Source organism: Sus scrofa, chromosome 13 (assembly GCF_054392235.1).
Source record: "Sus scrofa isolate SSC_HxYL_T2T_F1_AM1 chromosome 13, Sscrofa_HxYL_maternal_Yorkshire_Landrace_v2.0, whole genome shotgun sequence".
Taxonomy (NCBI): domain Eukaryota; kingdom Metazoa; phylum Chordata; class Mammalia; order Artiodactyla; family Suidae; genus Sus; species Sus scrofa.
The window spans coordinates 105,940,133-105,966,219 of record NC_139395.1 but is presented as its reverse complement, the minus strand read 5'-3'; the positions used below and the strand labels follow the sequence as shown (position 1 = coordinate 105,966,219).

General features: G+C 42.4%; 1 long non-coding RNA gene across 1 annotated transcript in view; it reads right to left on the bottom strand.

The window, feature by feature from the left end:
- The window catches only part of LOC110256316 (uncharacterized), a 347,057-nt gene that overhangs the window by 5,057 nt on the left and 315,913 nt on the right, over nucleotides 1-26,087 (bottom strand). The window lies entirely within an intron of this gene.

The following is a 26,087-nucleotide window of genomic DNA, read 5'->3' as shown; positions in this document are numbered from 1 at the left end:
CACACGGATCCTGTGTAATCCATAAACCCCCTCTATGACAAGGAGGGACATTTCTCAACCTTAATGTGAATCAATGGAGGATCTTGTTAAAATGCAGATTCCAATTCAGCATATGCTAGCTAAAAATTGGAGATTTGGCATTTCCAACAAATTCCCAGGTATGGATCACAGACATGGACTCCCAAGGGACCCTCTGGATTTAAATCCTTGGCTCTATCTCTTTCTGGTTGTGTGAATTTGTTCTTTAACTTTTTCCTTCAGTTTCTTCATCTGTAAAGTGGGATAATGGTAGTACCTGCTTCATAGAGTTGTCAACATATGCACAAGTGATTTTTTTTCTTTTTTCTTTTTAGGACTGCACCTGCAGCATATGAAGTTCCCAGACTAGGAGTCAAATAGAAGCTGAAGCTGCCCAGCCTACACCACAGCCACAGCAACACAGGATCCAAGCCACATCTTCAACTATACTGCAGCTTGCAGCAATGCCAGATCCCTAACCCACTGAGTGGGGCCAGGGATTGAACTCACATCCTCATGGATACTAGTCGGATTCTTAACCCACTGAGCCTCAATAGGAACTCCACATGTGAAACTCCACATGTGAACTTCTTAAACTGTGCCTGGCACCTAGTAAATATTTGATAAATATTGGCTGCCAGAGTTCCCTTGTGGTTCAGTGGCTTAAGGATTTGGTGTTGTCACTGCAACAGCTCCGGTCACTGTTGTGGCATGGGTTCAATCTGGCCTGGGAACTTTCACAGGCTGCAGGTACAGCCAAACAAACAAACAAACAAACAAACTGTCAACATAATGAAAGACTCTCTGGCAATGAGTAATATGAGGATTAAACAAGAGGTTTTAGAACAGAAGCAGCATGCTGCAAAGGCCATTTTCTATGGTGACTGAAAGTACTGAATGACCTGGCAAGTCCTGACATTGGGGAAGGACAGAAGGGAGTATCATCACTGCTGAGGTCCCCTCTGAGAAAGACAGAGGGAAGAGTGGGGAACAAGTGAATTCAGAACTATTTTAGAGCTTATCTTGTGGGGAAAATGGCTAGCCTGTTTTCAGATGTCTAATGAGCATAGGAGTAAAAAGGTGTCTATTGACAGAATATTAAACAATTTAGAATTTCCATGTTAATACAAGAAAATAAAATGGAGTGAACTGAAAATTTATCAAACCAGCAAGAAAAAAAGAATACACTCAAGTATTAATCTTAAGAATCTTTCAAGAAACTTTAGGAAATTGAAAGTACAATCTAGGGTCAATAGAGACCTACTTTTTTTTTTAATGGTCTCAACCATGTAATATGGAAGTTCCAGGCCGGGAATTGAATCTGAACAGCAGCTGTGGCCTACTCCACAGCTATGGCAATGCTGGATACTTAAGCCATTGCTAAGGGCCAGGGATCAAACCTGCACCTCTGTAGGGATGCAAGCCATTGTACATTTAACCCACTGAGCCACAGTGGGAACACCAAGCGAGACCTTCTGACCAGTCCTGATAGTCAGACATTTCCTCAACGCCAACAGCTCTATTTGACTATATAAAAATGACAAATTTGGGAAAAATATGTAAATAACTATGAAAGAAACTAGCTAACTGTTCACAAAACTGTTTCTTTTTCGTCAAGGGACACATTTTCCCCTCTACTGATTATTACAACTTAACTGAGGTACAATAACCACAAAGTGTTTAATACGATGAGTCTTGCCATATGTGTAACACCTGTGAAACTGTTGCCACAATCAAGGTAAAGAACATATTCATCACCCCCAAAGGATTCTTGGTACCTTTTTGTAAACCATTCCTCACTCTCCACTCCATCCCAATGCTTACATGTAGACAGCATTTCCTAACCTTTCTGTAGGGTATGGCCAAGTGCTGGCCAGAGGGATGCGAGTGGAGGCCAGAACATCCTGCAGGTCTAGCCTCCCATATATAGGCTTTCTTCTCTTCTCCTGTCTCCCAGAGGGATGTTGACAGCTAGGGTGACCTAGAGAAACACTGTTGAAGATGGCAGAGAACTCATCAGCCTGGATCTCTGAATGACTTTGGAGCAGAATGCCCCACCCCACTTACAATAAACCCCTACTGTGTTAAACCACTACTTGGGTGTTTGGTGAAGCAACTCAATATTATCTTAGTTAATACAATAATATTCACAGAACTCTTACAAATTGACAAGAAATGATTAAACAACCCAATGGAAAGAGGTTAACAGAAGTCAGTTCACATAAGTGCAAATCCAAATTATAAACATACGAAATATATGGAAAGATGTTCACATACTAGAAAGTAACATATCAGACTAGCAATCATAAAAGAGACTAATGATATTACCATCAGGGACAACATGGAAAAGATATCCAAACACTGGTGGTAAAAATGTGAGTTATTACAAACTTTTGGGAAAATTAATCTGGCAACATATACTGAAATAATAAATACAATTTTTTTATTAAATGATTTTTATTTTTTCCCTTAATAGTTGGTTTACACTGTTCTGTCAATTTTCTACTATACAGCAAAGTGACCTGGTCTACACATACATATATACATTCTTTTTCTCACATTATCCTCCATCATGCTCCATCATAAGTGACTAGATATAGTTCCCAGTGCTATACAACAGGATCTCATTGCTTATCCATTTCAAAGGCAATAGTTTGTATCTATTAACCCCAGATTCCCAGTCCATCCTACTCCCGCCCCCTCCCCCTTGGCATCCACAAGTCCGTTCTCCAAGTCCATGAGTTTCTTTGCTATGGAAAGGTTTGTTTATTCCATATATTAGATTCCAGATATAAGTGGTATCATATAGTACTTGTCTTTCTCTTTCTGACTTACTTCATTTAGTATGAGAGTCTCTAGTTCCATCCATGCTACAAATGGCATTATTTTGTTCTTTTTTATGACTGAGTAGTATTCCACTGTGTATATATACCACATCTTCTTAATCCATTCATCTGTTGTTGGGCATTTAGGTTGTTTCCATGCTTGGCTATTGTGAATAGTGCTGCAATGAATATACGGGTGCATGTGTCTTTTTTAAGGAAAGTTTTGTCCAGATATATGCCCCAGAGTGGGATTGCTGGGTCAGATTATTTCTTTGCTTTACATCACATTTGCTCTCTACTGGATATAACTTTCATTAGAGTCTTTTTTTTTCTTTTTCAATAATTTTTTGACCCAGTTACACATACATATATACATTCTATTTTCTCACATTATCATGAGCCATCATAAGTGACTAGACATAGTTCCCAGTGCTACACAGCAAGATCTCATTGCTAATCCATTTCAAAGGCAATAGTTTGCATCTGTTAACCCCAAGCTCCCCATCCACCCCACTCCCTCCCCCGCCCCCTTGGAAACCACAAGTCTATTCTCCAAGTTCATTATTTTCTTTTCTGTGGATTCATTTGTGTCATATATTAGATTTCAGATGTAAGTGATATCATATGGTATTTGTCTTTCTCTTTCTGACTTACTTCACTCAGTATGAGAGTCTCTAGTTCCATCCATGTTGCTGCAAGTGGCATTATTTCATTCTTTTTTATGGCTGAGTAGTATTCCATTGTGTATATATACCACATCTTCCGAATCCAATCATCTGGCAATGGACATTTGGGTTGTTTCCAGCTCTTGGCTATTGTGAATAGTGCTGCAATGAACATGCAGGTGCATGTGTCTTTTTTAAAGAAAGTTTTGTCTGGATATATGCCCAAGAGTGGGATTGCTGGGTGATATGGTAGTTTTATGTACAGATTTCTAAGGTACCTCCATACTGTTCTCCATAGTGGTTGTACCACTTATAGTCCCAGCAACAGTGCAGAAGAGTTCCCTTTTCTCCACACCCCCTCCAGCATTTGTTATTTGTGGACTGATTAATGATGGCCATTCTGCCTGGTGTGAGGTGGTATCTCATGGTAGTTTTGATTTGCATTTCTCTAATAATCAGTGATGTTGAGCACTTTTTTCATGTGCTTGTTGGCCATCTGTACATCTTCCTTGGAAAAATGTCTATTCAGGTCTTTTGTTCATTTTTCCATTGGGTTGTTGGCTTTTTTGCTGTTGAGTTGTATAAGTTGATTGTATATTCTAGAGATTAAGCCCTTAATACAAATATTCTTTCCTTTAGTTGTTTCACTCCTGGGAAGCCATTTCAGGCAATAAAGGCATTAGGATACAAGGATATCCTTGTAAGGTATTTATTTCAGATTGCACATATAACAAAAACAAAAGCAACTAAAATATAACTGGAAACAGAGGAATAACGTATCAGTAAAAGAATGACTAACATAACCATTCCATGGAAAGCAATGCAGAAAACAGGAAAAAAAATAGAGTTAAATCAGATAACATGTAAGGATTTCCATGAGGTTTGTTGATTCAAAATGCAGAAAAGTGTATATGACACTAATTTATTTTCATAAACAATGGCCAAAACCTTCCAGTATATGGATATGAAAATATATGTTTGTGTGTGAGTGTGTGTGTGTGTGTGTGTGTGTGTGTGTGTGTGTGCATGCATGTGTGTGTGTATAAAATGAAAGGAGCATGAAAAACTATTTAAATATAACATGACATTAAAACACAAATTATAAATATGGTTGGGAAGGAAGATATGGTAGGCTGAATAATGGCTCCCTAAGATATCCATGTCCTGATACCCAGAATCTATGAAATATTGCCTTATATATATGGCAAAAGGGACTTCACAGTTGTGCTGAAATTAAGGCCCTCAGGCTGGGGAAATTATCCTAGATTATCCAAGTGGGCCCAATGTCACCACAAGGGTCTTTATAAGAGGGAGGCAGGATATTGGAAAGATAGAAGAGGAAAAGGCAATGGGACAACATTGGAGTGATGCAGCCACAAGCCAAGGGATGCTGGCAGCTTCTAAAAGATAGAAAACACAAGGAATAAATTCTCCCCTGGAGCCTCTAAAAGGAATCAGTCCTGACCACACCTTGGTTTTAGCCCCTAAGACTCACTGTGACTTCTGGTCTCTAGAACTATATGAGAAATACATTTCTGTTTTAAGCTACTAAATTTGTAGATATTTTTCACAACATGAATAAGAAACTAATACAGGCATGATATTGGTAAAAGGAATGTTAAGCAAAACCTTAGCTGATTCCCAAATGACATGTGATTATGTTATATGGTAAAAGTGAAGGGATTTTTGAAGATGTAAGTAGGTTTGACTGTAAATTCATCAAAAAGATTACCTTGGATGCACTTGATTTAATTAAGCAAACTTTGAAAAAGGAGCTTAGACCTTCCTTGAGATCAGAGATGCTGGCCTTGTAGAAGCTGGTCACTGTGAGTTCTGCAGCCACAGTGAATGATTTCTGCCAACAACCACATGAACTTAGAAGGGGAACCCTGAGCCTCAGATGAAACTGCAGCCCCCAAAGACAATTTGATTGCAGCCTGTGAGACCCTGAGCAGAGGTTACAGCTAACTCCATGCCCTAACTCCTACCCCAAAGAAACTGGGAGATGATAAATGGATGTTATGTCTTTGAGTTTGTGGTAATTTCTTACACAACAGAAAACTAATAGGAGGGTGAAAATACAGAACAAAGGAAAGACAAGGAAAAAGAGAAATTACTGTACTGAAAGTAATACTGATTATAGTCAATATAAAACTGTATAGGAGTTCCCATCATGGTGCAGTGGTTAATGAATCCAACTAGGAACCATGAAGTTGTGGGTTCGATCCCTGGCCTTGATCAGTGGATTAAGGATCCAGCGTTGCTATGAGCTGTGGTGTAGGTTGCAGATGCAGCTCGGATCCCGTGTTGCTGTGGCTCTGGCGTAGGCAGGTGGCTACAGCTCTGATTAGACCCCTAGCCTGGGAACCCCCATATGTTGCGAGAGAGGCCAAAGAAATGGCAAAAAGACAAAAAACAAAACAAAACAAAACAAAACCAAAAACCAAAAAAACTGTATAGATTTATATAAAGTAAAAATGAAATTTTTGGGGGGGGCGCCGCACCCATAGCATATGGAGGTGCTGCTGTAAGGTGAGAAATGAGAGAGAGACAGGGTGAAAGGATTTTAAGAAGTTTAGCGTGTGTTATAAGCGGAATTCCCTTTCACATGTTTGGGTGGTTTCAGTGGAGAATTTCATTGTCGTTAATGATGTGCGGGTGCCAACAATACGTGTTTTGGATATAAGATAATGCTGAAGCTGTCCAGAAGGTGGCTCTCCTTTCTACAGATTAGACTCCCTAGAATTCCCTGTGGCTCCCCATGGCCCTCAGGCAAAAGCCCACACCTCCCAGCAAAATTCCAAGGCTCTTTGGCCCAACCTATGTACAGAGCTTTAGCTCTTTTCATTTAAATCACAAAGTCACATGACTGCCCTTTAACAAAGTTGCAACAGTATTTTTATACATTTATGGAGCCATCTTAAGGCGGGTACATCAGTAGAATAACTCTTAGAGTGGAATTGCTGAGTGAAACAAAATGCACATTAAATTTTGATTAAATCTTTGTTTTCCAAGTTGGTCTCTATAAAAAGCCCATAGTAATCTATAGCTTCCTCCACGTAAGGCATGAGAGAGTCTATTTCCCCATATCTTGCTTGCTGCAATCTTATAAATATTGATAACACCATTTATCAGAAATCTTAAAAATTTTTGCCTATCAGGCAAAACGTGGTAGAAGCATATTTTTCTTTTTTTTTCTTTTCCCACTGTACAGCAAGGGGATCAAGTTATCCTTACATGTATACATTACAATTACATTTTTTTTCCCACCCTTTGTTCTGTTGCAACATGAGTATCTAGAAAAAGTTCTCAATGCTACTCAGCAGGATCTCCTTGTAAATCTATTCTAAATTGTGTCTGATAAGCCCAAGCTCCCGATCCCTCCCACTCCCTCCCCCTCCCATCAGGCAGCCACAAGTCTTTTCTCCAAGTCCATGATTTTCTTTTCTGAGGAGACGTTCATTTGTGCTGGATATTAGATTCCAGTTATAAGTGATATCATATGGTATTTGTCTTTGTCTTTCTGGCTCATTTCACTCAGTATGAGATTCTCTAGTTTCTTCCATGTTGCTGCAAATGGCATTATGTCATTTTTTTATGGCTGCATAGTATTCCATTGTGCATATATACCACATCTTCCGAATCCAATCATCTGTTGATGGACATTTGGGTTGTTTCCTTGTCCTGGCTATTGTGAATAGTGCTGCAATAAACATGCGGGTGCATGTGTCTCTTTTAAGCAGAGTTTTGTCCAGATATATGCCCAAGAGTGGGATTGCGGGGTCATATGGAAGTTCTATGTATAGATTTCTAAGGTGTCTCCAAACTGTTCTCCACAGTGGCTGTACCAGTTTACATTCCCACCAACAGTGCAGGAGGGTTCCCTAAGGAGCATATTTTTTCTGATGTGCATCAGCCATTTGTATTATTTCCCTGAATTACCTATTCATAACCTTCTAGTCTGAATGACGGTTGCCAAAGGAAAGGCAAACCATCTCCTGTGGGATGCAGTGATAGAAAAACTTTCCCCTTCCAAAAAATCACCATGGAGCAGTGAAGGACTGAGTATCTCGCCATCTAAGCTATTCTGTTACTCTCAAAAAGCTGCTTTGGGAAAACATTCTGGTGAGTAAAACAGTAAAAATATTCCTGCCTACTAAGGTATGTGATGCAACACAAATGAATCATTAAAATCATTGTAAGAATAGCTCTCATTTAAGTATATAAAAGTCAGCAGGGAAATTTTTTTTCGGGGCTTGCTACAATAATCTACACTGACTTAATGTCTTCTCTCTTACAAGGTTCTAAAGCATTGTCAAATTTATCTTGTTCACCTGCTTCGCTCTGCTAACTTTCAAAGGAGCTGGATCTATATTGTTGAAACTCCACTGGGTAATATTTAGTTACCTTTTTATTGAAGATCCCTGGCTGAGCCAACAAGGGTAACTGGCTTCATTCATTCATTCATTCTTTCATTAAAAAATATTTAACATGGAGGAGTTCCCGTCGTGGCGCAGTGGTTAACGAATCTGACTAGGAACCATGAGGTTACGGGTTCGATCCCTGGTCTTGATCAGTGGGTTGAGGATCCGGTGTTGCCATGAGCTGTGGTGTAGGTCGCCGTGTTGCTGTGGCTCTGGCGTAGGCCAGCGGCTCCGATTCGACCCCTAGCCTGGGAACCTCCATATGCCACGGAAGCAGCCCAAGAAATGGCAAAAACAAAAAAACAAAACAAACAAAAAATATTTAGCATGGAGCATACACTAGGCATCCTGGAAGACTGAGGATAGAGTGACGAACATAACTCTGACATATGCCCTGTCTTTATGGATTCAGTTTAGTAGAGGTCAGTTCAATAAATAAGACCATGATTATACAGTGCGAAGGTTGAGGAAGTTCAGATAATTAGTGGTGGCTGGTTTCGGGTGGACATGGGGAAGAATGCTCCAAGCAGAGGGAACTGCATGTCTTTTATCAAAGAACTGTCATCCTGATCACATGATATTCCCTAAGCATGCTGATGTTAGTGAGGCACAGAATCAGCAACAAACTCCCGTGAAAAATTAGGAAACTTGATACAAAATCTCAGGATTGTATTCAAGGTTGTTCCTCCACTAGAGTCTCTGCCTCCACCAGGCAGGGACGAGTTTCTCTAGAACTGCTGGAAGCTCTTGCCTGCCCTACAATCATTCCTCTCACATGTGTAGAGCATCTTCTCCATCCCAGGCACTTTGGACATCAGGAACACCTGGCTGAATAAGACGCCCCATTGCTAGCCTCAGTATTCTTACGGGGATGGGGGGAAGATAGGCAAATAACTATTATTATAATTCCACATGGTAAATACTGTGGAAAGGGAAGTGGGAACATTATGAGATGGGAATAAAGAGAAGTAATGAACTTACTCCACCAGGGAGGTGGGAAGGATTTATAGGTCTTGATGAGTGGATACTTCCAGAAAGTCAAATTGAGGAAGTTACGCTTTTTTTTTTTTTTTTCTTCGTCTTTTCTAGGGCTGCACCTGTGGCATATGGAGGTTCCCAGGCTAGGAGTCCAATAGGAACTGCAGCCACTGGCCCACATACACCACAGCCTCAGCAACGTGGGATCCGAGCCCCATCTGCGACATGCACCACAGCTCACGGCAACGCTGGATCCTCAACCCACTGAGTGAGGCCAGGGATCGAACCCTCAACCTCATGGTTCCTAGTCAGATTGTTAACCAGTGAGCCACAACGGGAACTCCTTCTTGCCTTTTTTTTTTTTTTTTTTTTTTTTTTGAAGATGGAACACAAAGGCTGAAAAGGAAAAACGTGTGCTGAGGCCAGAGAACAGGATGCATGGTGGGCAGTAGAGAGAAACATATAAGCAGCATCCAGTTGGTGAAGGTCTTGACTGTTATGTGAGCAATAATGTCTGGACTTTTAACACCAAGAGAGGATGATTGAAGGTTCTACATGGGAAGTGTCATGGCAACCAGCCATCTAAGCAATGGGGGATGTATTTTTAGAGCCCACTCCAAGAGGAAGTAATCCTTTACACCAAAAAAATAAAATAAAATAAAATAATAATAATACACTCTTCTTCTCCCTCCTTCCCATTATAGCTTTAAATAATGCAGCCTCACAGGGGGGTACTGTGTTCCCCAGGAGGTCGAGAGACATATTTGCCTAAGGCCAACCATTCCCATGGCTAATGTTCAGAAGCTAAGAACTACCTGCGAAAGTAATAAAAACCTGGGATGAAAAGTGTGCATCTCTGCACAGGTGCCCTAGGAATCAAATAGTGAGGAGCACACAGAGGAATACTGTTAAGGGTTATTACCCATTTCTTAGTGAGGATCAACTAGAGACAAATAAAACAACCCATTATATATCCTCTTTATGGTTAGCTGAATATAACTATGTATAATAAACTTTATAGAGTTCTCATTTCAGAGCATGCTTTCAATCATCTTTTGTCATCTTCATAAATTCCCTAGTTAAAGAACCCTTCCGGATGGGGTTTTATATGCACATGTCTGTGCTGAGCAGACAAGAGTTCAGTGTCCAGGAGTTCCTGCTATGGCACAATGGGATGAGCAGCGTCTCTGCAGAACCAGGATACAGGTTCAATCCCTAGCCTGGCACAGTGGGTTAAAGGACCCAGCAATGCTACAGCTGTAGCATAGGTCACAATTGTGGCTGGGATCTGATCCCTGGCCTGGGAACTTCATATGTCATGGGGTGGCCAAAAAAATGTGTTCAGTGTCCAGAGGGGACAAAACCAGGTAACAAGGCCCCCATTTAGACTGCTGTCTGGATGTGTTCCATGCCATGAAAGCTTAAGGTGCTTGGACTTCAGTCTGTAGACCAGAAATTCCTAGTCTCGGTGAGGTGAAGGAGCTACACAGATCCTCTTAGACCTCGAGGTAACCAGACTAGACCTGCAACAACCATAGTCCTAAGCTCTCTGCCTTTAGCCCAAAATAATCTCTTCTATTAGCCCGATGGGAGCCTAAAAATATTACTGTTTTCTATGTGTCGATGGTGAAAATGGTAGGAAGCAGAACTGCCATGGGGAGCTATAATGAACTCTGGTTATTATCCTGAAATGTGGACACCTCTAACTCAAAGATTTGGATGCCTCCCTGGATGTGAAAGGAAATATGCTTGTAGGAGAGAAGACCCAGGATGTCCACATTGGGATAATGTAAGCAACTTAGCAAGTAGCTTGAGAGGAGAGGTGAAGTCATCATTAAATTACCTTTTGAGATGCAATTACACAAAAGATAGTGAATAGCTGCTATCCATCTCTTCTTAGAAATGAAATAGAACTGGGTTTAATGCCAGCCTGAGGAATGGATGTAGTAGAAGAGGATGCAACAGGACCACTTCCATGCTCTCCAGTCACTCATGTTTACACTTATGAGAGTTTCCTCCTGTGACTATCACAGTCTGCTTTGATATGGAGTCATCAGCGTATTTGCCAAACTCATTCCTTTTTGTATCCACAATACTCAGCACAGTGTCTCATACAGAGTGGGCTCTCAATAAACATTGCATTGCATTAACCTGTCAAATGATGGTGTTCAGGAAAGACAGGCTGATATTCTCTGAAAATCATTAAATACAGGACAGGTTTCCTCACTCAGAATATCTTAGGCATCATGGACCATTGAGCCATGATGTATCCTTCTGTTAGACCTTTTTATTTCTCGCATCCCTATCTCCCAAGTTCTAAACTACCTTCCCTCCCATGGAAGTAGGTGACTTACTGAATTTTCAAGAGTGAAATGTCATTGGTTACGTTCCTTTGGAGTGTATGGCTCTGCGATGTCCTTGGGTATAAATACATTCTATAGTTGAAGATTTACCATCCTGTTTGCCACATGTTCTGAATTTATTATGTAGTTCCTGATTCTTTGGTTGCCAGTTTTTTTTCACATCCATGTCACTCCCTTCCTGACTATATACCCTGCCTGAGCCAAACAAAGAACCAATTAATGTACTGGTTTTGTTCTGCTCTTGACTATCTTGAGACAGGAAGGGGGAATAAAAGGAAAACCTTGTCTTTGATACTTGCCTGAATTTAAACAATCTCATAGCTTTACTAAGATTCTTTAAAAATGAATCATTGGCAGTGAATACAACTCCAATCTGCATATAACACCACAAGTCTTAAAATCCTCTGTAGCAGTCAGGGTCCTGGCAGGGAATGGATGGCACACACAGTTATCTCAGGAGTAAAAGAGGAAAGTTTAATAAAAGCATTATCTGGAGTTCCCATTGTGGCTCAGTGGTTAACAAATCTGACTAGGAACCATGAGGTTGCAAGTTTGATCCCTGGCCTTGCTCAGTGGGTTAAGAATCTGGTGTTGCCATGAGCTGTGGTGTAGGTCGAAGAAGTGGCTCAGATCCCATGTTGCTGTGTCTCTGGCATAGGCCAGTGGCTACAGCTCCGACTGGACCCCTAGCCTGGGAAACTCCAAGTGCCACAGGTGTGGCCCTAGAAAAGACAAAAAGACTAAATAAATAAATAAATAAAAGCATTATTTCACACACACACACACACACACACACACACACACACACACACACACACAAAATGGGTCAGAGTTAAGGGAACCAACAACAAACTGTGAAGAACCCAGGAATGAGCCACACTTGGGAGCTGTTACCATCCAAGTCATGGACCTGGTCATTGCTGGGTCCTGAGAGAGGGCTTGCCTGGCAAGAGCTGTGAGTGCTAAGGCAAAATCTGGCAGGAGATCAGTAACTCATCCTCTCTCCTCCAGTGCTCAGATCTCCTGCTGTGGCTCCCCTGGGCCAAACCCAACTCCGTAGATTTGCCTCTGGGGATATAGAATATAGGGGGAAAGGGTAAAGGATATTTTGGAGTGTCAAAGAATATAGAGCCACTCATTTTATTAGCCAGGGTCCAAAGGAACAAATGGCACCTCCTAGTTAGAATAATTCATCAAAAGTTCCTTTATAAGACATCTATTAGGAAAACATGGGCAGGACACAGGAGGACCTCAAAGTTCAGTGCGGTAACCTGGAATTCATAGCAGTGTACCTGTCACCACCTAACAATTCTAATACCAATTTCAGCATGTAGGGTTTCTCCCTGCACCACCAGCAATTCTTTGACACCAGCTGGGCATCCTACAGTTTAACTCAGTTCTGACACTATCCTCCTGGAGAAAAAGCCAGAGCCTACCAGTTAAGGGCTCAGTCCCACAAGACTGCTCTCCACTATGGATGCCAATCAGAAGTCCAGACTGTTATCTGTGCTTCTGACTTACCAGCTATAAATTAGAGGTTCCCACAACCCCCTCCCGGATTCAATTAATTTGCTAGAGAGGTTCACAGAACTTAGGAAAACAGTTTACACGCTAGATTACTGACATGTTACATAGGATCTTAAAAGATACAAAGCAACAGCCGGATGAAGAGATACAGAGGGCAAGATCCCAAACAAAGGAGCTCCTGTCCCCAAGGAGTTTGGGGCCTGGCACAGTGGCACGTGGAAGCGTTCTGGTTCACCAACCTGGAAGTCCTCCAAACCCCATCCTTTTCTGTTCTTATGGAGGCTTCATTACACAGGCATGCTTGATTAAATCAATGGCCTTTGGCGGTTGAATTCACTCTTCTGCCCCTCTCCCCTCCCTGGATGTCAGAAGGGTGGGACTAAAAGTTCCAACTCTCCAATCACATGGTAGTTTCCCCTGGCAACCAGCTCCCATTCTTAGGTTATTTGGGGGCTTTCCAAGAGTCACCCCATTAGCAAAAGACCCCTACCCCCATCATTTAGGGAATATCAAGGGTTTTAGGAGATATGTGCCAGGCTTGTTACAAAGACCAAACATAGCTATTTCTTAATATAAATCACAATATTATACCACCCAGCCCAAAGGGACAAGGGGAAAACACTGATATCAGAACCCAGAAGGAGAGAGCGTGGAGGAGGCTGCCTTGAGAGGAGCAGCTGCTTTGATGAAGGAATACAAGCAGCCTAGGAGGCCCGGGGAGTAAATACTCTGACTTCCCCTTTCTTGCACCCTCTAGGGTCTCACCAGGGCTTCCCGTTAGCCATAATGAGCTGGAGGCCAAGGCAAGGGAGCTCTGGTGATGTGTCCATATAGATCAGCCTCCCAAGAGGGATTAGGATGGAGAAGGGTGAAAAATGAATCTGCAGAGGCCAAAGATACTTGGCACACCTGCTTTTAATTAAATGCCTCCCTCTCCCCCCTCCCTTCCCTCCTTCTCCCCTTCCTTCCTCTCTTCCTTCCTCCCTCCCTTCCTTCCTCTCTTCCTTCCTCCCTCCCTTCCTTCCTACCTTCCATCCTTCCTTCCCTCCTCTAAACCTTACTAACCTTTATACCAAGCACTGTGCTAAATGCTCTCACACAAACTATTTTGTTTAACCTTTAAGATTTCTCTCAAGGGCGGGGAATATTGCTTTTCTCTAAGCAAGTATCCTCCATCATGTTGACTCCTTAGCTGTTCCAACCTTTTTAATAGAAGGGCTCGTTTTAAAAAATGAAACCTCACTGGGACCCTAATATATGAAACTAGTCAAGGAGCATATAGTAGTGGAAAATTTAAACTGTAAACTTACAACATTTTCTTGTTATTAGGTTAACCAAGGAGAACAAGATTTTTTTGTCTTTTTTGGGGGGGATGCACCTGTGGCATATGGATGTTCCCAGGCTAGGGTCCAATCGGAGCTTAGCTGCTGGCCTGTGCCACAGCCACAGCAACACAGTATCCCAGTCACATCTGTGACCTACACCACAGCTCAGGACAATGCCGGATCCTTAACCCACTGAGTGAGGCCAGGGATCAAACCTGCTTTCTCATGGATACTAGTAGTGTTCGTTAACCGCTGAGCCATGATGGGAACTCCCACTTTTTTTTGATAACTGCAAAAGTTTGAAATCAGTTTCCATTAGCATTAGCAATTGCAAACATTGATAGACCCCCTAAGATAGAGTTTGACAATCCCTGAAATAAGTGGAGACATACAAAGCTTAGATTTTTTTAGCCTACAACTTCTTGGCAGTGCCTGCTTCTTGTAATCAGAATGCGACTACTAGTACACATAAGGTAACTACTGACAGCTATACCTCTCCAGTCACCTGGTCAGGAAATACCTCATCCTTCCGAAAACTCATCCTTTACGCCTCAGTTATTGAACACTTTGGAGCAGCTTAGCACAGGAAATGAAGTCTCTTGTTAAAAACATGGAGATTTAGGAAGCCAGGATGTGATTAACCATGTTGGCATTTTGCCAATGAGCAGTTAACAACCAGGGCCAGGAAAACAAGTGCTGATTAGTGATCCCTGGGCTTAGAAAAGGGGTTTAGACCCAGTCCTAACAATCCACTGTGACAGACCAGAAAATTCCTAAACTATTGTAGCTGCAACTACAGTGCCTTAAAAAAAAGAGTATCGGTCTAATCAAAATTTATTCACCAGTTCCTCTACTTGTAGAGAAAAAAAATTCTGTAAGATTATTTATATTTAAACTTAGCAGACTGTAAATCACCTAGGTGCTCTTTAGAAAACATAAAATTAAACTTTAGACCTACATGTGAGATTTCTAATGGCTAATGTTTGTTTAAAAAATGCTTTGAGTTTAATCACTTATTCATTCATTCATTCAGCAACTATTTGAGTGTGGGTCATATTCCAAGAGCTATTCTAAATTCTGGTGATACATCTCAGTGGGAGATACACCAGAAAGATACACCAGAAAGAACACCTGTTCTGAAGTCAACTGGAATTGGTTTTGAGTGAATTTTAGTTCAAGTAACAGAATACCACATTTGCACATTTTCGTCCAGTTCCTAGAAGTCTGGAGGGAAGCAGCTGCTGCCTGCGGTACAGGGCTTGACCAGGAGGGGCCGCATCTCTGCAGTGCTCCTGGCCTTTCTCTCACACTCATATCTCTGAGGTGAACAGATGGCTGCTAGAGAAAGAGGACATAAGGAAATGGGTTGGGGATGGTGATGTTGGAGGAAGGTTGTGATGAATGATAAGTTGCATTTGGGGCATGTTTCCAGGAGACGTGGTGATGTCACAACACTCAGCACATGTGTCCTATAGGCAGAGATACAGAACTGGATTTGAGAACCTCCTCAGAGTTGAGAATGTTTGAGGAGGCAAGAAAGCAAGAGGAGTCTAAATCAAGAGGTTAGCGGAAGAACTGAGGGAAATAATCTTTCTGTTAATAGGGGTTGATCCAAAAGGGAGATGAGTGCAGATGGGACATTTGAAGTACAATTGTCCCATTGAAGTTGTAGGTGAGGTCCTCTGGGAGGGGGATTGGGGCCATATGGAGTGATTGCATTGGAAGCAGCCATTGTGGGGATGTGCAAAGGCTGAAGAAACCTGGTTCAGTTGGTAGCATGACAAAACTTACAGTGATTCAGGTCTGTAGATTTCCAGAGTTTCTCCAGGAGCAGTTCAGGAGAGGAAACAGGGCTATAGGACATGGATGACACAAGGTTGATGGTGGACATGGGATGAGGGAGTCAGGAGTGTCCATGGTAACTGGGTAGAAAGGGATGACTAGAATCCATGCCAGGCAAGGAGAGTGTTCAGGGAATCAACGCTCTATAAGGAAACCCCCTGGGGCCATGGGTTCCTTCTCCTCCCAGACCCACTTGGAACACTTAGGATGCCTCTCCCTACAAAACAAGCTGCAGAGCACCAGCGGTAGATGAGTTTTCCAAGAGGAAACAGAGAAGGGACAATTGGAATCAAACTATGAAGTTAGCCAGGCTCCAGGTTCAAGCAAACTCTTGTGTAACAGAACTTTATCTCCAGATCCCAGATCACTTCTGAGGGGTTCACTCTAAATCCTCATGGACTGACATACTTTCTCTTATTTTATCCCTTGTTTCCTATTCTTATATTTTTAAGAGTGGGGCTCTCCAAACCTCTCTCCACTACGGGAGAGTTTTTAATTTAGAAGAGGAAAACACTGGTATATCCTTTAAGAAGACTCCTCCGACCAAGTTCTGACCAGTAGAGGCACTAGTGCAGAGTTAGCCACTATCTTGTCACAGGATCATCTATACTTCTGTGGCCTTCCAGAGTCATCCCTGTTCCTGGAGAAGTTCCTCACATTTCTGCAGCACCACAGGAAGCTACATTTGGAGTGATTTAAAGATCTGTTGTAGACAGAGACCCAAGTCTGAGGAAAGTAGAAGGATATGATTGGATAATACCAAGAATGCTAAAAAAAAATGTGAAATCTTTCAAAGGGAAGAAGCACTATGATGATGGTTTCTGAACTGGTGAAATCAAATGACAGCTGTTTTGTCTCTCCACATCTTCACCTAAGAGCTGTAACCTTCTCCTTAGGAAAGAAAGACGGTTTCTCTGGACTCAAATAATTCTAGGCTCTTCGTATTAGAAGGTCACCTTCTGGTCATCCAGTCCAGGCTGCCATCAAAGCAGCAGGCACTTCTGAAGTTGCCTTGGCAGCTGGCTGTTTGGCATCTTTTCAAGCACTCCCAGAGATGGGAGCTGTTCATTGCTGGTGAAGCAGTTCATTACTCTCCAGAAACTCCAGTTATTAATAGATAACTGTCCTGACATGGGATTGTCATTTATTCCCAGTAGTTTTCATTTATTTTTCTGGTGTCTGATGAGGTAGATATTTTCCCTTCCTCAAATAAGGAATAACACTGGAATAAGCCTTTCCAGTGTTTCAATGCTCCTCTTAGGTTCCCATTAATACTTTTTTTTTTTGAGACCAAATATCCCCAGTTCTTTAACTTCCCCTTCAGTAGCATGGCTTTGGGACTCCTCACCTTGCTGGTCTTCATCTCTCAGTTAGTCATGCAAGAATGATGCACCCAGACCTGGACACTGCATTTAGGATGTAGGCTGACCAGTATGAAGAAGAGTGGGACCATTCCCTCCTCTAAATTGCACACTCATGATACAATGACCATAGCCTAAGATTGCATTTATCTCTTTAGTCTGATGAGGCTATAACCCCATCTTCTGGGATTTCAGTATACTGCCACTTAGCTCTGCTTTCTTCTTGAGGTTTTGCTACCTAAATTATATATGCAACCCATACTGAGTTCTCCTTCTCTGTAGTAGGGCGAAATTCCACACCTCATTCTGACCCCTGCAAAATTTCTCATTACCATGTGCCATGATTTCTGCTTCCATTTCCCCAACAGAAATGTTAGTTCAATATAGTTAGTGATATTTATTGAGTCATTGCCATGTGCCAGGAATTGTATTAGATGCTAAGGTTGGGGACAGGATACAAATGAATCAGGGCATAATTTCTACCCTAGCACAGCTTGCTGCATACAAACATACCATTACGATGTGATATAGGAAAAACTGTTAACATATAAGCACAGTGATTATGGGGGCCCATATGAATGATTCTTGACCCAAACTGGAAATTCAGGGAAGGGTTCCCAGAAAGGATAGTGTCTCTTGAGCACAGAGTAAGAATTAGAGGGTACTGGGAAGAATATGGGAAGATAGAAAGGTCAGAGTGAAGTCAAGGCAGCAGAAAGCATGGTGGTGGATGTGAGGAGCTACAGACTATTTGGAAGTGCTAGAGCATCATGGACCAGACAAGGAGGGGCGAGGTCACCAAAAACTTTACTCTCCACCTTGGGCTTGACTCACTGGGCATTGAGGAGCTCCTGAAGTGTTTTAAGAAGATGGGAGAGTAATCACATTTGCCTGTATCACTTTGGCCTCAAGAGAAAGAATGGATTTTAAGAAGGCTAATCTAGAGGCAGGCAAATGGGTTGGGAGTACTTAAGAGTCTAATGTGATAATTCAAGCAAGAGATGTTGAGGACCTTAATGAAGACAGTGGTAGCAGGATGGGATCAAGTAACGGAATGGGTACAATTGGGAGGCCTTGGTTGTGGAGAGCTGTGAATCACAGAGAATGACAATAACAACACAAATTCAGATTAACTCCCAGAAATCTAGATTGAATGGCAAGAGGATGGTGATACTACCAGCTGAAAGGGTGGGAGAGATGCCAGGGGAAACGTGAGTTCAAGTTTAAACATGTGGAACTCAAATTGCTTATTGAACATGCAATTATAATGTCCAAAAAATTGGGGTTTATGTATCTGAATGTCACAGGATCAACCAGACTGGGAGATGAGGGTCTTCAGTTCCTCAATGGGAGGTAAAATCATAAGAATAGTTGAGCCAATACGAGGAGAGTTTATAAAGAAATAGCCACGGGGCCAGTACACAACTGTCAGGTGCACCAATGTTGAACAATAGTGAAGGTAGATTTTTTTTTTTTTTTTGGTCCAAGCATGTGGAAGTTCCTGGGCCAGGGCCTGTACCCAAGCCACAGCAGTCACAATGCCAGATCCTTAACTCCCTAGGCCACCAAGGAATTCTGAAGGCAGATTTTTATAAACAAGTTCAGCACATTTTGTTTTTTTTTGTTTTTTTGTTTTTGTTTTTGTTTTTTTGTCTTTTCTAGGGCCACACCTGTGACACATGGAGATTCTCAGGCTAGGGGGTCTAATCAGAGCTGTAGATGCCAGCCTATACCAGAGCCACAGCAGCCTGGGACCCTTAACCCACTGAGCAAGGCCAGGGATCAAACCCACAACTTCATGGTTCCTAGTCAGATTCATTAACCACTGAGCCATGAAGGGAACTCCCAGCATGTTTTCTTTGAATCTGTGGCCAATATTCAAAATCAGGAAATTTCACCCCAAAGTGAGAATTTCCAGATTCTTTTAAAATCAGGAGCTCTGAACCCATGGGACTTGTGTTTTCATACAGCAGCAACCTGCCAAAACTGAGTAGAAGTTTTCCCTTTTAAATGGGATACATGTTCTCCAACTGTTGGCAGCCCCTACTACACTCCACTGTCTTTCTAACACCAAGGCTAATGTCAACTCCCATTAGTTATTACTATGATGCTGCTGTTTCATATACTTATTTTATTTATTTATATTACTTTCCTGGCTCTGGTAGATACTTGAGTTTTTAATTCCCAGCTTAAAAGGTGAGTAAAGTTAGAGGATCCCACTAGAGAGATCATGAAATACAGTCAAAGAAATGGCAAGAAACCAAGAGAGAAATATCCTACTTGCCAACAAGTTTCAAGAATGAGAAGCAATAGCACCAAGTGCTATAGAGAGGTCTCACAAGATACAGATTTAAAGTGACTATTGGGAGTTCCTGTTGTGGCACAGCAGAAACAAATCCAACTAATAACCATGGGGATGTGGGTTTGATCCCTGTCCTTGCTCAGTGGGTTGGGGACCTGGTATTGCTGTGAGCTCTGGTATAGATTGCAGACATGGCTGGGATCCCATGTTGCTGTGGCCGTGACATAGGCCGGCAGCTGTAGCTCCAATTTGACCCCTAGCCTGGGAATCTCCATATGTCGCAGGTGTGGCCCTAAGAAGCAATAAATAAATAAATAAATAGACTATTGGGTTTGTCAATAGGAAGAATATTCAAAATGTTTGCCAGAGTAGAGATCTTTGCCAGAATCATTTTCAACAGAGGGATTGGAGTTACCATTGTGGTTCAGTGGAAATGAATCTGACTAGGATCCATAAGGACGCAGGTTCAATCCTTGGCCTCACTCAGTGGTTTAAGGATTCAGTGTTGCCATGAGTTGTGGTGTAGGATGCAGACTCAGCTCGGATCTGGTGTTGCTGTGGCTGTGGCATATGCAGACAGCCATAGCTCCAATTCAACCCCTAGCCTGGGAACTTCCATATGCCATAGGTTTGATCCTAAAAAGACAAAAAAAAAAAAATCAACTGAGGGATGGATGATGGTAGTGAGATCTCGGGGATATGAGGACTGAATGTGTAGTAAGTAAATGAAAAAATAGGTTAATTTTCTTCTATCCAGAAATGGACCAGAAAGGAAAGCTTGACTAGAAAGATCTCAGCAGCAGCCAGAGACATTGGAAAGGTGGGAAGGGCCAAAAAAGGATCATTTCTTTCCAGAAGGATGTCTTTGAGCATATTTGTGGATTATATGCAAAGAGCCAGTAGAAAGAAGAAAAATTGGTGATGTGTAAGAGAGATGATAATGCAGAGGAGAAGGTGTCAGAGGTGAGAGGAAATGGATCAAGAATACAGGGACTGATAAACCTGACCAAGGAGGTGAAAGAGTTATATCCTGAGAACTACACCACATTAATCAAGGAAATTAAAAGGGATTCAAAGAAATGGAAAGATAGTCCATGATCCTGGTTTGGAAGAATTAATATCATAAAAATGGCCATACTACCCAAAGCAAACTACAGATTCAATGCAATCCCCATCAAATTACCCAAGACATTTTTCACAGAACTAGGACAAACAATCCAAAAATTTATGTGGAGCCATAAAAGACCCAGAATTGCCAAAGCAATCCTGAGGAACAAAAACCAAGCAGGAGGTGTAACTCTCCCAGACTTCAGGCAATATTACAAAGCCACGGTAATCAAGACATGTGGTACTGGTACCAAAAGAGACATACAGACCAATGGAACAGAATAGAGAGCCCAGGAATAAACCAAGACACCTCTGGTCAATTAATCTTTGACAAAGGAGGCAAGAATATAAAAAGGGAAAAAGAGAGTCTTTTCAGCAAGTGGTGCTGGGAAAACTGGACAGCTACATGTAAATCAGTGAAACTGGTACACAACCTCACACCATGCACACAAAAAAACTCAAAGACTTAAACATAAGACACCATCAAACTCCTAGAAGAGAACATAGGCAAAACATTCTCTGATATCAATGCTACAAATGTTTTCTTAGGTCAGACTCCCAAGGCAACAGAAATATAAGCAAAAACAAACCAATGGGACCTAATCAAACTGACAAGATTTTGCACAACAAAGGAAACCATTAAAAAAAAAAAAAACCGGAGAAGAGGACAAGATGGCGGAGGAGTAGGAGGACACGCTCGCCCTCTCCCACAAACACAACAAAAAAAGCACATCTACAGAATAAATGACTCGCACAGAACAGCAACCAATTGCTGGCAGAGGAACCTAAACTCCAATAACGGCAAGAAATTCGTGATATTATTGGGCAGAACGGGAGAAAAGAGGAGAGTGAGAGAAGGTGAATCCGAGCGGGACGGGCGCTCCCGAAAGGGAACTGCGGAGGAGAAAGGGATCCCGCACCCTGGAAAGTCACCTACCGGGCGAAAGATCAAACGAACCAGAGGAATCTCCAGATGCAGAGAAGAGTGTAGCAGTAAGTTGGAGTACGGAAAAGCCGATCAAGAACCCAATGGACCATCTGAACTACGGGCACAGTCACCAAAAATTGAGACACCTGGGTGGGGGCTGGGCACCGAGACTTCGCCTCTGAAGGTTAGTCCCCGGGAAAGGGCCAGGGGACGCCTGGGTGGGGGCTGGGCACCGAGACTTCGCCTCTGAAGGTTAGTCCCCGAGAGGGGGCCGGGGGACGCCTGGGTGGGGGCTGAACACCGAGACCTCGCCACAGAAGGTTAGTCCCCGAGAAAGGGCCGGGGGGCGCCGCCTGGATGGGGGCTGGGCACCGAGACCTCGGCTCCAGAGATTAGTCCCCGGGCTAGGGGGGCGGGGCAGAGCGGAAACTGCTTGGGAGGTTTAGAAACCATTTGACCGGGCAGAGACTGCCTGGGAGACTAGAAAACAAAGCTGTCGCAGAGGAAGGGAGCAATACTCCAGGGGCGGGGAAGTGGAAAGCCACATCAGAGGGAACCTGGGAGAAGAGCCTGGTCTGCGCCCGTGCTGGGGAGGGGAGAAAAGAAGGGGTGGGTCCCCATAGAATACCCCCCATGCCACAGCAAGCTTATAGGCCCGCTAGCTAGCTGAAAACTGTGCTTCCCAGTGCATCCCCTCCCCCCACCCCCGCCACGCCCTACGCTCTCACGGACCTGGGGCTGCCTGCCATCCAGGAGGGCTGGCCTCAACAATTGCCTGAAGCCTACCACCACAGGGGCTGTCCCTGCACAGGCCTGCTTGCCCTTTGGAGGGGCTACACTTCCGCAGAGCAGCACCAAACACCACCAGCCCCCGAGAAAAGCCAGCCCAGAAAAGCTAGAACAAGCCTAGCCAGGCTGTGAACAGATCGGCCTAATTCTCGGACAGTTTTTCTGAGACGGGCTGCCCCGGGGAGAAGCCTCTTGGGTTTCCAACGGCCCTGCTACCCGCCCAAGCCCCCAGGGGGTGCCCTAGTGGATCAGCTGCATAGGACCACCAGCTCCAGGCAGGACCCCCTGCAGCCCAGAAAAGCTGCAACAAGCCTGGCCGAGTCGGGAAAAGATCTCAGACGGTTTTTCTGAGTTGGGCTGCCCTGGGGAGGAGCCTCTTGGGTCTCCAACGGCCCTGCTACCCGCCCAAGCCCCCAGGGGGTGCCCCACTCCCGGGAAATAACTGCTCAGCACCACCAGCCCCCTGGAAGAGCCCCTGCAGCCCAGAAAAGCTGCAACAAGCTCGGCCAGACTGTGAAAAGATCTGCCTACATTCTCAGGCTCTCCTTCTGAGTTGGGCTGCCCTAGGGAAGAGCCTCTTAGGTTCTCAGTGATCCAGAGAGCTGCTCCAGCCCACAGGGGGTGATGCACCCCTGAAGAGCAGCTGCCCAATACCGCCAACCCCCTGCAAGAACCCCACAGCCTAAAAACACCAGAGCAAGCTCTGCATGACCAAGTGAAATCTGCTACCATCGTGGTGTGGACCTCCCAGTCCTGTCTGCCCTCAGGAAGTCCTCCTTTGCTTCAAAGAAACACTGTTAGCACCATCAACACTCCAGAAAAGCCACACTGCCTCAAAAAAGATTGACCAACAACGCCAGCCCTCAGGAAATATTCCACGGCAGTGACAAAGCAAACACTGCCCGATCACGGAGAGTACAACTCCCTCAGGAGAAAGAAAACAACAAGCAAGATGAAGAAGCTGAGAAACCACTCCCAGTCAAACCAACAGGAGAACTCACCTAAAACAGTCAACAATGAAACAGATCTCTGCAGTCAGACAGACTTGGAGTTCAAAAGAGAAATAGTGAAAATACTGAAGGAATTAAGAGAAGATATGAACAGTAATGCAGATACCCTCAGAAAGGAACTAGAAAATATAAGGAGGAGCCGAGAAAAACTAGAACATTCATTTGCAGAGATGCAAACTGACTAGGGGCAGTAAAAACCAGAATGAATAATGCAGAAGAACGAATCAGTGATACGGAAGATAGAATAATGGAAATCACTCAATCTGGTCAACAGACAGAAAACCGAATCAAAAAACTGGAAAGCAATATAAGAGACCTATGGGATAATATAAAGCGGGCCAATCTACGCATAATAGGAATTCCAGAAGGAGTAGAAAAAGATAAGGGAATGGAAAATATATTTGAAGAAATTATTGCTGGAAACTTCCCAAGTCTAAAGGATACTGGATTCAAGATACAAGAAGCATAGAGGGCCCCAAACAAACTGAACCCAAACAGACCCACACCAAGACACATCATAATAAAAATGGCAAAAGTTAGTGATAAAGAGAGGATCCTAAAGGCAGCAAGAGAAAAACAGAATGTTACCTACAAGGGAACCCCCATAAGAATATCAGCTGATTTCTCTACAGAAACACTACAGGCCAGGAGGGAATGGCAAGAGATATTTAAAGTGCTCAAAGGAAAAAATATGCAACCTAGAATACTCTATCCAGCAAGAATGTCATTTAAAATAGAAGGGGAAATAAAAAATTTTCCCAACAAACAAAAACTTAAAGAATACAGCAACACAAAACCCAGGTTAAAGGAAATATTGAAAGGGCTTCTCTAAACCAAAAAGAAAGGAAGGAAAGGGAAGAAAAAAGAAAAGAAAAAAAAAAAGAAGAAGAAGAAGAGGAAGAACTAGGACTGAGGAAACTGCAATCAGAGAGTAGTCACTCAAATAAGCCAGCATACAGATTTAATCATGAACATGCTTCAAACAAAATAAAATTAAAAAGAAAAAAATAAAAAAGAGTCATCAAAACCATAAAATGTGGGCAAGGGATATCAGGAGGTAAATAAACCTTTTTGTTTATATGTATGTCTCTCTTCTTAATTTTAATATAGTAATGAAGTGTTTGAACTTACAGGACCATCAGGCTAAAACACACAATTATGGGAAGGGGTTAGCATACTTAAAAAACAGGGCAACCACAAGCCAAAACCAAATATTGCATTCGCAAAAAATGAAAAAAAAAATACACTCAAGCAGATAATAACAGGAGACCATCCAACCAAAAAAAAAAAAAAAAAAAAAAAAAAGAATGGAGAACCATAGAATCAACTGGAACATGAGGTTCAAATGGCAATAAATAATCATCTATCAATTATCACCTTAAATGTCAATGAACTGAATGCCCCAATCAAAAGACACAGAGTGGCTGAGTGGATAAAAAGGCAAAAACCTTCAATATGCTGCCTACAAGAAACTCACCTTAGGACAAAAGATACATATAGATTGAAAGTGAAAGGGTGGGGAAAAATATTTCACGCCAATAGACATGACAGAAAAGCAGGAGTCGCAACGCTCATATCAGACAAAATAGACTTTAAAACAAAAGACATAAAGAAAGACAAAGAAGGACACTATTTAATGATTAAGGGATCCATCCAAGGAGAGGATGTTACTATCGTCAACATATATGCCCCAAATATAGGAGCACCCAGATACATACAACAAATATTAACAGACATAAAGGGAGATATTGATGAGAATACAATCATAGTAGGAGACCTAAATACCCCCCTCACATCAATGGACAGATCCTCTAGATAGAAAACCAATAAAGCAACAGAGATCCTAAAGGAAACAATAGAAAAGTTAGACTTCATTGATATCTTCAGGACACTACATCCAAAAAAAGCAGAATACACATTCTTCTCAAATGCTCATGGAACATTCTCAAGAATCGACCACATATTGGGACACAAAGCGAATCTCAATAAATTTAGGAGCGTAGAAATTATCTCAAGTATCTTCTGTGACCACAATGCCATGAAATTAGAAATCAACCACGGGAAAAGCAAAGAGAAAAAACCTACTCCATGGAGACTAAACAACATGCTACTAAAAAACCAATGGGTCAATGAGGAAATCAAGAAGGAAATTAAAAACTACCTTGAAACAAATGATAATGAAGACACAACCTCTCAAAATCTATGGGATGCTGCGAAAGCAGTGTTCAGAGGGAAATTTATAGCAATCCAGGCCTTTCTCAAAAAAGAAGATCCCAAATTGACAACTTAACCCTCCACCCAAACAAATTAGAAAAAGAAGAACAAAAAAGTCCTAAAGTCAACAGAAGGAAGGAAATTATAAAGATCAAAGAAGAAATCAATAAAATAGAGACTCAAAAAACAATAGAGAAAATTAATAAAACCAAGAGCTGGTTCTTTGAAAAGGTGAACAAAATTGACAAACCCCTGGCCAGACTCACTAAAAAGAGGAGAGAAAGAACCCAAATAACCAAAATTAGAAATGAAAAAGGAGAAATCACAACGGATACAGCAGAAATGCAAAAAACCATAAGAGAATACTATGAACAACTGTATGGCAACAAGTTTGACAATCTGGAAGAAA